Below are 13919 nucleotides of genomic sequence, written 5' to 3' on the forward strand. Positions count from 1 at the left end.
GGGAAACTCTGACCAGGAGCAGAGTCTGGTTGGAGTTGTGGACCACGTTGTCTACGTACGTAATGGAAAAGCCCACCAGGTGGGGAGCAACTCCATCCCCGCATGAGTGACACTGGCCGCGCTGAGAAAGAGTGAGCGAAGCCCCGCACCCTGATTCTTCTCACTAGGAATGTGTTTAAGCCCAGAATTTCCTTCTTGGTGCAGGAAGAACACCGCAGAACTCTTGGATCACCAGTGGAATCTCCAGGTTAGACTATCCTTAAAAGATCAACAACAACCTTCAACAGAATTTAATAAGTTATTTTTATGTTACATTTGTTTTTATAATTACCTTCTAATCTGGGCATCTGATACTGGTCTAATTTACTACCGTGTTACTAAGTGTCCCTTTTTGTTTGGTGGGGGAGAGGTAATTAGGTTTACTCTTTGTATTTTTTTTTAATGGAGGTCCTGGGGATTGAGCCCAGGACCTCGTGCATGCTAAGCACACGCTCTACCACTGAGCTACCCTCCCTGACCAGGTGTCTTTCTAAAATAAATTTGTTGAAGGAAAATAAGTGACGTATCCTACAGAACTTTCCTTCTTCAACAAATGTATCTTAAAAGGAAACACTGTAACGCCAGGGTAAATGTAAAAAATGTATCAGGTGCCTAAAACAGATGTGAAAGAAAATAAACAATGTCATTAAATTCTAAGTAGCTACTGCTGCTGGTGGAAGGCCCTGGATTAGGTGACTGTTACGAAGAAATCAGCAAATAGGTGTTAAAAGCACAGCAGCATCCAATTTGAGTGCTTCTTGACATAATCAGATGGTTTAAAAGAGGATTGAAAAGGAAGTCATTTCTTACCTTTCATTAGGTTTATTTTGTGCATGCAATTTGCATGCAAACCTGCACGGAGAACTCACTTTGTGCATTGAATCTGCTCAACTCCCCACTCTCTTGGACTTCCCTTCTCCAAGAAAAACAGGGCCACTCCTCCTAGGCCCAGCTTCCGGGTCTAAGCACCCAATCTAATCAAAATCACAGCTAAAATTTACTGATCACTCCCCGTGCCAGGCACTGCACTAAGCGCAGAAATAAATTCTATCCCAAAACACCCAGTGGGGTGAGAGCCTTATTATATCTGTTTTGCAGATGAGTAAACTGAGGCTTGGGGAGGGGATGCTCTCGCCCAAGGTTGTGCAGCATGTAAGTGATGTTGTTGAAATTCCAGGCAGATACCAAGTTAGAGCCTCTCCGCCCCACCCCCCACCCCGTGAGTCAGAGCGGACCCCAGGTGGCAGTGCCCATGGCAATCAGCGGGGCCTTGCCATGTTACCCAGGACAGCGGGGATATGGTGCTTACAGCTCTGTAGATTCAATTCCAGCGCTTCCTCTCACAAGCTGTGTGACTTTGGACAAGTTACTTGGCCTTTCTGTGCCTCTACTTCTTCCTCTCCAAAATGCAGATAATAGTAAAGGTCCAGTGAGCTCTAATACGTAGGAAGTGGCATACTACAGCCGGGGAGAGCGGAGCAGTCCACCCCAGGTGCTGTGAAAAAGGGGCCCACTGTCTATAGAGAATTCAAAAAATGATAAATCTAATTGTATTATTTGCTTTTTTATTATCACTGTGTCTAGACAAATTCTGAACAATGTCAGTGTCAAAGTAATCTCCCCCTAAGAAATATTTCATTGGCCTAATTTGTTATTGGTCAGCAGAGTTTTTCCATAAAGGGCCAGGTAGTAAATATATTCAGCTCTGTGGGCCAGATGGCAACTACTCAGCTGTGATCCCAGCAAGAAAGCTGCCACAGAAAATTTGTCAATGAATGTGGCCCCGAGCCAGGAAAGCTCTGTTTACGGACACTGAAATGTGAATCCTCTATCCTTTGCACATGTGAAATATTATTCTCCTTTGGATTTTTTCCCCGAACAGTTTAAAAAACAAACAAACAAACCTCCTTAGCGCCTACAAAAATAGACACGGGGTTGAATTCGGCTGGCAAGCCATGGTCTGTCCACTCTTGGTCTGAACAATTGCTGTGGTTACTGTTGACATTTAACCACTGGAAGTTTTGAATTAGCACATTTTTATTATTTATCCTTTAATAAACATTGTATTGTACATGGAAGTGGACTTGGGAGAATTCCGTCAACGATGTGTTTGGCCCCAACACACACAGACTCAGCTATGCACATTCATTTTGATAGTTAGTTCTTAATGATTCTAAACCTTCTGAGTTCTCTTTGGACACATTTCCCATTTCCAACCCTTCTGATGTTACATGATCTTGTGTTTAAACAGTAGGTTCGAAATAAACAATGATAGTGATTTCAAAAGCCGAGAAATGGAATTTGAGTTAATTCACTTCCCCCCCTTTTTTTCTTCTATCTGACCATATCTGACCACTTGGATGTTCTATTTCTGTTTAAAAGTTTAAACAGTGTAGCAATTGCAAATTATATTTTGGTAAGCTCATATTTTAATTCAAAATAGATGAACAAGTTTCTTCTGTAAAGCACAGGGAACTGTACTCAGTATCTTTTAGTAACCTATAATGGAAAAGAATATGAAAAGGAACATATATATGCATATATATGACTGAAACATTATGCTGTACACCAGAAATCGACACATTGTAAACTGACTATATTTCAATTTACAAAAAAGTTTTTTTAAATTCAAACACGGTTCATTTTTACTGGATTTGAGCCATATCTTTAAAATGGAAATAACTTCTTCCTTTAAATATCTATTCTTACTTGACGATTTACTTGTTTTTAAACTATAATGCTGTTATTCATTACTGTGATAGATCAGTAAAGACATGTACATACATGTAAACACATGGGAAGGTACGTTTTTCTTCAAAAAAATTCATTACTGGAATTGAAAGGTGTCCATTCATTGCCCCCTTTATTGGGCTGTGATCCCTGTTTTATGTATGTTACTGGTGTGATCACATATGTGGCGTTCAATAAAAGAAAAAATTTCACTCTATAATTGTTTTCTGGCTATGACGATGATCGATTGCTTTTCATAATTATTACTAAAACTTTTTGTCTCATAGAGGAGTGGGTGTTCAAACAAGATCTCCTCCGGCTTTTAAACGTCATATGTAAACCCCTGCATTTAGGCACTTAGCACCCGGTTCCTGGCGTCAGACAATATTTATTATCATCCATATTCCACTGACAAACTAGGCCCCCACAGTCTGTCTTTGCAAGGCCTGAGCGTTTTGCATTTTCAAATAATTAAAAAATACAGGATGATTATTTCAGTTGAAAATATAGGGAAAAAATGATCATGATGCAGGAAAATTACATGAAATTCAAAGTTCAGCCTCCAAAAATAAAATTCTCATTTCAGCCTCCAAAAATAAAATTTGATTGGCGCGCAGCCGCGCCCACTGTGTGGTCTACGCTGTTTTGGAACTAGAAGGGCAGAGGTGACTAATTATGACAGGCTATGTTTAAACTACTTGCTACATGGCCCTTTAAGAAAGTTTGCAGACTCCTGCTCTAATTTTCCAACCCCTCCCAAACCCCAACTCTGGAAGCATAGATAGGGCCATCCAGGTCCACACCTAAGACCCCCATCTCCTCTTCTAGCTGCGCAGTCACCCAGCGGACCGCTGCCCGTCCCACCACCACCAGGGCCAGGCCTGAGGCTGCGGAGACGGGTCGGCTTCTCAGTCCATGGCGCCCTCTAGTGGACTCCACGAGCAACTGCCTCAGCCGCCTCCTTCCCTGGCGGCCCCGCCGCCGCTCTCATCGGCTCTCCTGGGAAGTGGGATGCAGTCTCTGCGTCGCCTTCTTGCTCTGATTCTGTTCCCTGCCCCCTGCCAAGGTCTCCAGGGCTGCCCCTTCCCGGGGCCATGCTCCCACTGTCTTACCGTGCTTTACACACTTGAAGGGCTCTCAGTGAATTCAATCCCACTCAGCTAGTGTCAAAGATGTTGACAAATTTGAACAGCATTGTTACTTTCCAAAGGCCCTTCGTGTGAAACTTTTTTTTTTTATTATATTCCATTTTATTCCTTCCACTATAGGAAGCCGTTGGAGGGTTTTAAACAGAACAGCTACGGGATTTGATTTCCACTCTTTCTTTTTCTTTCTTTTTTTATTGAAGTATAGTCAGTTTACAGTGTTGTGTCAATTTCTGGTGTACATCATGTTTCAGTCATGCATACACATACATATATTCCTTTTCATATTCTTTTTCATTATAGGTTACGGCTATGCCACTTCTTTTTTTTTCAGACTTGTCACAAGTTCTTTATTTTATTTTTTAATTGAAATATGGTCAGTTACAATGTGTCAACTTCATGTGTACAGCACAATATCTCAGTTATACATATACATACATATATTCATTTTCATATTCTTTTTCATTAAAGTTTATTACAGGATACTGAACATAGTTCCCTGTGCTATATAGCAGAATAGACCACTTCTTAATTTGTGTTTTTTAACTGTGTGTATGCCTTGTATTTTGACCTGCATCATTTCATCTGACATCTGCAGGGACTGGCTGGTATTTCTCAGTGAAGAAATAGAAGGACAGAGGACGTAAAACATGTATCTGCTCAGGCTACCGTGGGATGTTGGGGTCAAAGCCAGAAAGAACTCAGGGGCAGTGGGGAGCTGGCACTGGCTTGCTCTGGCTGGTGAGATTCAATGATATCATGTGGGTAGCTTGAAATTGGCCAGGGTTGAGTATTTACACCATGGAAATTGGCAAATGCTACAAATTAGGGATTTCCTGGGTGGATCACGTGAGGGAAAGCGTGGCTATTATGTTTGGGGATGTGAGCAGAGCATCACCAGTGTGGCAGCCAGAAAGGAGGCTGGTTCCTCTGGGAGAGGGCATCCAGTCCAGCTGTGCCAGGAACTTTTTCGAAGATAAATCACTCTTCTTCAGAGCCCTCCTTCCTCCCTTCCTTCAAGAATAATTCATTCATTCATTCATTCATTCATTCATTTCCCCCATCAAATATTTATCAAACACTGAACATAAAAAGACTTTACCTATTCCTTCTCAAACATTAGAATAATGTTTTGACCTTTCTCCTTGGGAAAAAAAAGCAGCGATTATAAAGTCCAGGGCCACCTCTCCAAATATCAAATGTGAGCTAAGAGATTCAAAATGAACTCTCTCCATCCCCACCGCAAATGCAGCGAGTTCTCCTGCTAAATCTGTCCTTTCTAGAAGCCTGATCTTGTCTGTGGGGTTAACTGCTGAAGGATGGAGAACAGCTTGTATATTCAACTGCCTTTTGACAGACATCTCACGCTCAAAACAGCTGACCGAGCACCTGCTCTTCCCCCAAACCTGCTCCTCCTGCTGCCATTCCTGTCTCACTAGACAGAACCTCCATCTTTCCAGGTTCTCAAGGTTGAAACATTGGACTGTCCTTGAGGGGCCATACTCCCACTGTCCCTCCGTGCTTTACACGCTTGAAGGGCTCTCAGTGAATTAAGTCCCACTCAGCTAGTGTCAAAATTTGAACAGCATTGTTACTTTCCAAAGGCCCTCAGTGTGAATCTACACCACTTTAAAAAAATTATATTCCATTTTATTCCTTCCACTATAGGAAGCCATTGGGAACCTTTTTCCCTCACGGCCCCACATCAGTCCATCAGCAGTACTTTCCACTCTGCCTCACTCACTCTATTCCAGCCACCCAGATCTCCCAACACACTAGGCAAGGTCCTGCCCCAGGGCCTTTGCACAGGCTATCTCCTCCACCTCAAAACTCCTCCTACAGATCACCATGGGGCACACTTATAATTTTCGGTGCTTTTGCCCAAATGTCAATTCCTCAGTGAGAACTTCCCTGACATTCTATTTAAAACTGCAACACTTGTCCTATTCCCACCTTCTGTACATGCATTATGTTCCTCTACAGCACTTACCAACTCAGGAAACACTGGGCCATGAGGAGTCCTTCAAAGCACAGGGCCTTGGAAAACTCATTTCAAGTTCCTGGGCCTCTGTTTCTCTTTTCCCCACATGGGCCGTTTCTTAGACCCCAAATGCCTCCCAGTGTAACAGATGTCCCAGTGCCCTTGATCAGGGATTGGCAAACCATAGCCCATGGGCCAAAGCCAGCTCACCACCTGTTGTGCAGCCTTGAGTGAATTTTACATTTTTTAATGAGTTGAAAAAAATTTAAGATTATTTTCTGATGTTGAAAATGATTTAAAATGCAAATGTCTGTTTCACGTGGCCACACCCATCCGTCTTATATTGTTGCAGCAGAAACTGTCTGGCCCTCCAAGCAGAAAATACTTACTATCTAGTCCTTTACAGAAAGAGTTTGCAGAGCCTTGCTCCTGTGTCAAGGAGGAAATTGTATTGCCAAAGGGAAAACTAAGGCCCAGGGGGTTGAAATGAGTTTTCCAAGGCCCCATGTTTCTGAGGGAGTCCTCATTTGCCAAATTACCCAAAAAATGTCTCTGATGCTTTATAGGAAACAAAGAAATCTTCTGATGAAGAAACACCTTCATATACTGAAGGTAACCTGAGTTACCAACCTTGAGAGAGAAATCTGCACCCAGCCAAATGATCTTGCCAAGCCCAGGAGATTTTAATTGGCCCTGTTTAAAAAAAAAAGTCATAGCTCTTTCTGGAAACCTTTAGTTTGGGACTTTGATCCGAGCAATTATGACATTGCATGGAAACCCCATTTTGACTTCATCCCTCCTACAGGCATATACTGGCACAGTCAGAAGCTGGTGGCAAAGACCAGAGTTCACCCGTGGAGACAGAAAGCAGGGTTCCAGGGACTGGGCAAGGGATGGGGAGTCACTGCTAATGGGGATGGGCTTTCTTTTGGGGGTGCTGGAATATTCTGGAATGTTCTGGAATTAGACAGTGGTGAGGGTTACACAACACAGTGAATATACTAAAAACCACAGATCTGTAAACTTTGAAAAGGTGGATTTTGCATTATATACACTATACCTTGATTAAAAAAAGAAACATTTAAGGGGGAGGGTAGAGTTCAGTAGTAGAGCATGTGCTTAGCATGCACAAGGTCCTGGTTTCAGCCCCCACTACCTCTATTAAAATAAATAAATAAAAACCCAAATTACCTCCTCTCTTAAAATAAGAAAAAACAATGAAAATTTAAATGTAAAAATAAATAAAATTTAAAATGTAATGCCCATCTGTTTATTACTGGATAATAGTGCTATGAAATAAACAAATAACAGGAAAGCAAAAAATAAATCTCATCTATTAACCACGCCCCCCACCCCACCCCAGCCCAAGTCAAACTCCTTTCATTTTTTCCACATCCCCTCCTGGTTCTTGTTCATCTGCATGGATTCTTTTTTTTTTTTTTTTTCTTTTTCTTTCACTTCCTTCAAAAAAAAAATTTTTTTTTAAGTTTATCTTTAATTTTTTTAAATGTTGTTAAGGGGGAGGTAATTAGGTTCATTTATTTATTTATAATGGCAGTACTGGGGGTTGAACCCAGGACCTCATGATGCTAGGCACACTCTACCACTGAGCTGTACCCTCCCCCTGCATGAATCCTTTTTGCACAGCTGTAAGTAGATGTCATCTTGACCATCCATTGGTCAAGACATGGTACAAAATCACACACACACACACACACACACACACACAAAACCTGTAGGGGCAGCGGGTGGGAGAAATGGGTGAAAGGGATCAGAAGGTACAAAATTCCAGTTATAAAATAAGTAAGTCTTGAGGACAGAATGTACAGCATGGTGACTATAGGTAATAATACTGTACTGTACAAAATTTTTTCCCCCTTATCACAGGGAAAAAATAAGATGTTTGTTAACTGTATGTGGTTACAGTTGTTACTGAGTCTTACTGTGATCATTTCTCAATATATACACAAACCGAACCATTATGAAATCATTATGTTGTATACCTGAAGCTAATATAATGTTATAGGTCGATTATATCTCAATCAAAAAATAAAAAGAGGTTAAAAAAAAGAAAGAAACCCTAGGAATGGCACTGCAGAGATGAGCCTCCGTGCTTTGGCACGTTTATTTGCTCGTTCTTGGGCTCTCCCACCCCCTCCCCCTTCCTCTCTCTGACCAGCTGAGCATCTGGACCGATGTTGATGCAGGGAAGGATAACAGGACTGTTTGTTTGTCTGTAAGAGGGAGGTAATCAGGTTTATTTATGTATTTGTTGCTGGAGGTGCTGGGGATTGAACCCAGGAGCGCATGCATGCTAGGCAAGAACTCCACCACTGAGCTGTACCCTTCCCCCGAGACACTTCTGTCAAGTGAAATAATCAGTGAATTTCCATATCCCCTGGGGTAGGTCTTTCTGCCTGGCAGGAAGTAGACGCTCAATAAATGTTAGTTGAATGAACGCCCGCCAAGCTGGCGGAGGAATATTTCAACTGGCCGATGTGTAAAAGTCACCGTGCGCTGGTCAGCGTTTAACAGCCTGCTCTCCGGGCAGGGACTTCATATGCCTCTGTAATCCAGTATATATGACACACACATGATACACTTGCATTGTAGAACACGTATTTATTATAAATGTCACGGACATAAAGGATGCATAGAGCACGGTTTACAAATGATCAGGTGTACAATACCGTGTTACAAATTCTCTATAGCCACTTGAATCTCAAAATAGGTCTGTGTTGATTTTTGCCAGACTCTCGTATTCATAGCCAACCCCTGGTAGCAAATAGCAGAACAGGTGTAGTTCTGACGTGTACGTTGGCAATATTTTCGTTTATGTTAATAAGCAACGCGAAAGTGAAGACCTTCGTTGGGATTTCACTTGTTCACGGATAATGTGAGCGTCTTCTTTGGTGAATCAGACAGCAGTCTGTGAACGCTGGGAAAATTACTTCCCGTTTTGTGCGCGTGTGCTGCTCACAGCCTAACGATGGCAGACACCACACGTTTTGAAGTGCAGGCTGCGTTATTAGGGGGAGGGTATAGCTCAAGTGGTAAAGCGCATGCTTAGTATGAGCGAGGTCCTGGGTTCGATGCCCAGTACCTCCTCCACATACAAATAAATAAACCTAAGTACCCCCGTCATAAGACAAACAAACCAAATGCATTAATAACTTTTCTCCACCACGTTTTTAAGCCTAAACCAGGGGTTGGCATGCTATGACCCTCTGCTTGTTTGTGTAAATAAAGCGTTATTGGCACACGGCAACTCCCATTTGGTGAGCATTGTCTGCGGCTGCTTCCCCAGGACACCCTCAGGGTTGAGTAGATGCAGGAGACAGATGCAGGGCCCACAGAGTGAGACGCAGCTGATCATTCCGGAGCGAGGGGTTCAGTTGCATTTATTGCTTTCACAATGATTCGTGTCATCAGCTCTGGTCACAAAATGACCAAACTACACTGTCGTCTCCCCAGAAGGAAACCCAGACCTGTTAGGTAACTTCCCCCATCCCTCCCCTCTTGCCCCGGCACCCACCATCTACTTTCTGTCTCTATGAAAGTGATTCCTCCAGGGACCTCTTATTACTGGAATCATAGAGTACTTGTGTTTTTGTAAGTGGCTTATTTCACTTAGCAAAATGTCCTCACGGTCCATCCATGGCATAGTGTGTGTCAGAATTTCCTCCTTTTTTAAGACTGAGTAGTATTCCGCTGTGTGTATATGTCACATTTTGCTTGTCCATTCATTCGTTGATGGCCATTTGGGTTGCCTCCATCTTTTGGTGACTGTGAATAATGCTGCTGTAAACATGAGTGTCTAAGCACCTGCTGAGTCACTGCTTTTAATTCTCTTGGGTGTATACCCCAAGGTGGAAATGCTGGAACATACGGTAATTCTATTTAATTTTTTGAGGAACTGCCATGTTTTCCTTGTTTTTTTAAAAGACTTTTTATTTTGAAATAATTTCAGGCTCACATACAAGTTGCAAAAAAAAAAAAAAAAGTACAGAGAGTTCCTCTATACCCTTCACCCAGCTTCCCCCAAATATAAAATCCTAAATAGTCATAGAAAAATATTAAAATCAGGGGACTCACATTGGTACGATCGACATTATTCTGATTTCACCAGCTTTGACATGCACTCCTTTTGCTATGTGTACAGGCTTACAAAAAGTTGTCACGTGTTTAGATTGCTGTGGCCACCACCATAATCAGAATACAGAACATTTCCATCACCACAAAGAAAACCCCTCACATCACAACTTTCCCCCAGTCCTCGCTCCTGGCCACCTCTGATCTGTTGCCAGTCGCTATAATCTGCCATTAAATGGAACCAAGCACTACGTCACTTTTTGAGACTGCCCTCTTGCAGTGAGCATTGACACCTTTGAAATTCACTCAAGTTGGTGCGTGGATCTATAGTTTGTTCCTTTTTGTTCCTGAGTAGCGTTTCATTGTGTAGAATTAACCCACATCTTTACGATTCATTCAGTTCACAATTGTGTATCAATTCACCTTCTGAATGGCGTTGGGTTGTTTCCAGTTTGGGATCTATTACAGACAAAGCTTTTATGAACACTGATGTTCAGGTGTTTGTATGAACCTCAACATTCCTTTTTCTTGGGTAAACACCCAGGACTGGGACTCCTGGGTCATGTGTGATTAACCTTCAAAGAAGCCAAGCCACTTTCCAGAGGGGCTGCACCACGCCTGTATCCCCATCGGCAACATATGAGGGTGCCCTGCAGTCTCACCAGTAGTTGGTGTTGTCGGCCTTTCCCACGTTAGCCATTCCAGCAGATGTGTGGTGGCGGCCTGCTGTGGTTTCTATTTGCATCTCTCCCATGTCTAATGGTTCTGAGCCATTTTCATTTAATAAAAATGGGGTCATGGAGTCTCCCATAACTTTCTGTGTCTAAGACTTTTTTACATTGTTATCATTTGGGAGTTTACTGCTGCCTCGTATCGGGGGGGGGGGGGGCTAGACCAGAACATATTTTTCCATTTTTCCATCGATGGATATTTGTGTGGTTTCCAGATTTTTTCCATGGAGAACACTAGTGTATATGTCTCCTGGTTTCATAAGGGCAAGGGTTTCCTAGGGTATATTCCTAGGGGCAGAGTTGCTGGGTTGTAGGTGGTCTAGATAGAACTAAACTGCACTATTCAAAGGGGTCAGGTCAGTTGTTCTTTCAGTTAATCCATTGCCCAGGTGAGAGAGATAAAGTTCAGGGTGCATTCCGAGATAGGCAGAGTGTACACATGTGATATTAATACTAAACGGTGCCTCAACAAGATAAACGTCACTTTGGATTGAATCTATCAACAAAGCTATTAGAAATTTATTTCCCGGGGTGGAGGAGATTTAAGAGACACCCAAGTCTCGGGGACCAGGGAACAGATGTACTAAGAGAGATGTGATTGGAACCAACGGTAAGTAGAGAGATAGGTAACAGGGAGAGGTTGCAGAGTGAAATGTGCTCACTAGTTGAGATAGAGAAGGGGGTGAAGGGCAAAAGTCTGTGCTATAATCGCAACAATAAAAGCTCATGTTCTATAACCAGGGCTGAGAATCAAGTGATTAGCAGGAACCTTGTCTCCCAAGGACAGGAACACCCACTTCGTTCATTCAGGAGGCTTATATGTACGGGGCTTCAGCTATCCAAGGAGCTGGACTGGGAGAGAAAGAGGCAGATCCACCTGCTTCCTTGCCTTTGAAATACTCATAACTAGAAGGGAAGGCATAATGAAAGAACAGGGATGTGAATCAAAATGTTGCAGCAGGAGCCATAAGCCAGAAATAAGCAGGGTGTATCGGAATTCCAAGAAGCAGGGAACTAGTGGGAACTGGGAGAATTAGACTTTATGTGAGCTGAGCCCCAACTAGGAACTGAGCAGAACTGACAACTTGGATCCTTAGAAAAGATTCAATCCCTTTATCCTCCTCAACAGCTAATCTATTCTTCAACAGGAAGGGCAGCCCCCCAAATACACACAATCGGATTATCATACAGCAAGGAAAAAGAGCAAGTTGCTGTTACAGGCAATCACATGGATGAGTCACAAAAATATCATGCAAAAGAAGTCGGACACAGACGATATACTGCACAGTTCCCTTTCCAAAAAGCTCCAGAACATGCAAAACTAATCTATGGGGATAGAAATCAGAATCTAGGGTACCTGTGGAGTACTGATGGGCTGCAGTCAGCTTGTCCTGGCTCATAAGTACCTACTATTGGGGAGGAGGGTGTAGCTCAGTGGTAGAGCACATGCTTAACATGCACAAGGTCCTGGGTTCAATCCCCAGCACCTCCATCAAACAAACCAACCAACCAACCTAGTTACTTCCTCCTCCCTGCCCCCCCACCACTGCAAAAAGCCTAAGTGCCTATTGTTACCATTCCTCCCTACTTCATAGTAACTGGCAATCTCTTGGTAAGAATACTTACACCACAAAAAGGACACGTGGTAAAGCAGTGCCCCTCCCCGCTCTCTAAATCTCTTATTCCTAATGGTTAAACATTAACCAGCATGCCACTGCTGCCTGGGGCGAGGGGGATTAACTGAACAGGACACTGAGAAAACTTTCTGGAGTGATGGAAATGCTCTGCATCTTGTTTCTGGGAATGGTTTCATGGGTACATACAATTGTAAAAGCTTAAGGAATTGAGCATTCAAGAACTGTAATGTTTAATATATGTAAGTTATATAGCTCAATGAAAGAAAAAGATTGTATATATAGCCTAAAATAAAATGATAGATTACTCTGCATAACAGAAGGAAGGTGGAAAAGCCCAGATCTGGGAAAGGTCATGGCATTATCCTGAATTTTGGGTGAGGGAGTGAGAGCAGTGAGAGGCAAAACGAAAAATGCTCAGACTGTAGACAAGGAGGAGCAACTGTCCGGGAACAGTTTCCATCAGGGAGAGCTATGGATACATCTTTGCATTTTTAGAGCATTGTCACATTTTGCGATTATGTATATTTATATTATATATCTATTTTTAAAACATTGTATCTCTCAGTTCCCAGCTCAGTGTCTAGCACATAAAGGGCTTTGCAAATTGACTGTTAAAAGAATGACTGCAGGGTGGCTGGACAGGAAGTGGGCAGGACTGAGTCAGGGTGACCAGGGGACTCCAGCTGGACTCTAGAAGAGGTTGACTGAATCTTCCTCTTCCTGTTTCTTCCCACTTGGAGACGCACCCCACCATGATATGCGCACAGGTGCTCAGAGACGTGACAAAAAGAAAAGCAATGTGGTGAGTTTTTCATGAAGTCAACTTTCTCCCATTTAAACGGCTGTCCCTTTATTTTGTGCCACATACTTCCTCCTTTTTTTTATAGTTGGTGTTAAAATGACCTTTCCCTTAAAATGGTGTAGTCGCTGTGGAAAACAGTATGATGGTTCCTAAAAAAACTAAACGTAGATTCACCAGCAATGCCACTTCCAAGTAGGTATCCAAAAGACTTGCAAGCATGGATTTGAATATATACTGGTACACCCATTTTGTAACAGCACTATTCATAACAGCCAAAAGGCAGAAACACCCAAATGTCTATCATGGATAAATGGATAAACAAAATGTGGTCCATCCATCCAAAGGAGTACTATTCGGCCTTTAAAAGGAAATTTGGACGGACGCCAAACATGCATGAACCTTGAGGACGTGATGCTCAGTGAAATAAGCCACACACAAAAGGACAAACACTGCCTGATTCCACTTACATGAGAAGCTGAATTCATAGACAGTGGAGTGGTAGTGTGGGGGACTAGAACAGAAAGGGGAGTGAGTGTTTAACGGGAACAGAGTTTCGTTTTAGAAGATGAGAAAGTTCTAGAGATGGATGGTGAGGATGGTTGTACAACAACGTGAATGCGCTTAACGTTGGTGAGCTGTGCATTTGAAAATGGCAAAATGGTAAATTTTATGTAGCACGTACGTACTAGCACCACCATCACCATTAGGACAAAAGTTTTTTAATGACCTCTCTTTCTTTAAAGAATGATGGTAACCAATATA

This window comes from Camelus ferus, chromosome 22 (assembly GCF_009834535.1).
Source record: "Camelus ferus isolate YT-003-E chromosome 22, BCGSAC_Cfer_1.0, whole genome shotgun sequence".
NCBI lineage: Eukaryota > Metazoa > Chordata > Mammalia > Artiodactyla > Camelidae > Camelus > Camelus ferus.